The following is a 1,761-nucleotide window of genomic DNA, read 5'->3' as shown; positions in this document are numbered from 1 at the left end:
GAGCAGTTTTGTGAGTCAAATACTTCGAATGGCATGCATATTTTTAATCCGGAGCTGGTTGAAAGTAAATATTCTACTCTGCTTTTTCATATCTAGTTGAGCAAATGGTTTCAAGTTTTGTCATTCTAAAGTTCGAGCTAAGTAAAAGCTATCGAAGCAATTGCTTTTTTCTTATTCATACCACCTAATGATTTTTATTTTTGTTGGCCAGTCTGATTCCCATAGTGGATTTAAGGCCTGTTCAATATACAATTGAAATTGGTTTCAATCAATTTCGATTGGTAAATGACTGTTCATTCAGCAAATGTTTTGGTCGAAACTAATCGAATTGACGTTCAATGAAGCCAATCGAAGTCGATCGAAATCGATCAAGCCCGAGGGCAGGATTCGTTTCCATCGGTTTCGATTACACTAACACACATGCAGTTGTTTACTGTCAAAAAACAACTGATTCTGTTTGTTTTCAATTTTCAAGTGTGAAAGTGATGGCAGTGGGTGGTGCGGTGTTGGTGGTGCTTTGCCAATGGTGCTGTGTGAGAATTGTGCAGTGGAAGTGGTGTCATGGTGTCGAAGCTAGTGTGTCAGTGCCGAAAGCACCGTGCCCGCGATCATCGAGGAGGAAACAGTGAACAATAAGGCCATGAAGAAAACCGACGGAGGAATGCACCCAAGCGGTAGAATGAAAATGTAAATCAAATCAACTGCTTTCCGGCAGCGGAAAAGATGCTCTCAATCCAGTCAGTGGCGGAGGTGCCGTTGCTGCTGCTGTAAAAATCCCCACTGAGAAGAAAAGTAACAAAGTGATTGATGTTATGTGAAAAAATCCTATGACTTTTTTATCAATGTTTTCAGAGCTTCCCACCGAGGGGAGAAATAAAAAAATAAAAAATTTTGAATAATAATACGAATTTTATTTTATAACATTATGAAAAATCATGTTGCAGGTATTTGTTTTCCAATTGGATTAATTTGAGATTCATTCATGGGTGGAACTGATAGTTATTTCCTGGGTCCGGGCACTTCTTCAAGTCGAACGATAAACTTTCTTATTTGACATTTTCCGCTTTTTTTGGTAAGAATTTGCCTTCGAAATTGCCAAAATGATAGATTAATTACAATTTGCTAGACAAAACCGTCTTTTCAAATTCCGAACGAAGCTGATATGTATATTGACATCTGAGAACACTGCGCCAGTACGTTAGTATTGGTTAGTGGCTGTTCAATCAACGGCCGGATAGAAATCGATTGGAGTCAATTGGAAAATCAGCTGTGCAACTGTCAATCCGTTTCAATTGATTTCGATTGAGTTTCGTTGAACACACCTTTAATTAATTGGGATCAAAATTTGTAGCGCATGTATCACAGAACACTGAAAAATTGAAAATATCACAGAAGAAAATGTGAAAAAAGTCTATTTTTTGAAATTAAAATTGTTGATTTATTTTTTGAATTTTATTTTTTAGGTTTTATTTTTGACACTTTACCAGCATTATGGCTTTCGAGTCTATTATTTAATATAATGCTTTGCGAAATTGGCTCCAAAACATTAAAATTTTGAATGATAATGTAAATAATGTGCAGCTTACAGAAATACACTTTAGCTTTTCTTTCAGTGTAAAGTATATATTTACCTTGGGATAACATCGCAAAACAGCAAACGTCCGAAATACAGAAACAGCAAACAAAACGAAACGTCAAAATTTTCGCCCCGCTGTCAGCAACGGGCGATGATTTCTTTTGTTTCTGTCCTTTTTCGTTGCG

The sequence above is a fragment of the Uranotaenia lowii genome, chromosome 2 (assembly GCF_029784155.1).
Source record: "Uranotaenia lowii strain MFRU-FL chromosome 2, ASM2978415v1, whole genome shotgun sequence".
Classification (NCBI taxonomy): Eukaryota; Metazoa; Arthropoda; class Insecta; order Diptera; family Culicidae; genus Uranotaenia; species Uranotaenia lowii.
This window is presented reverse-complemented; position numbering follows the sequence as displayed.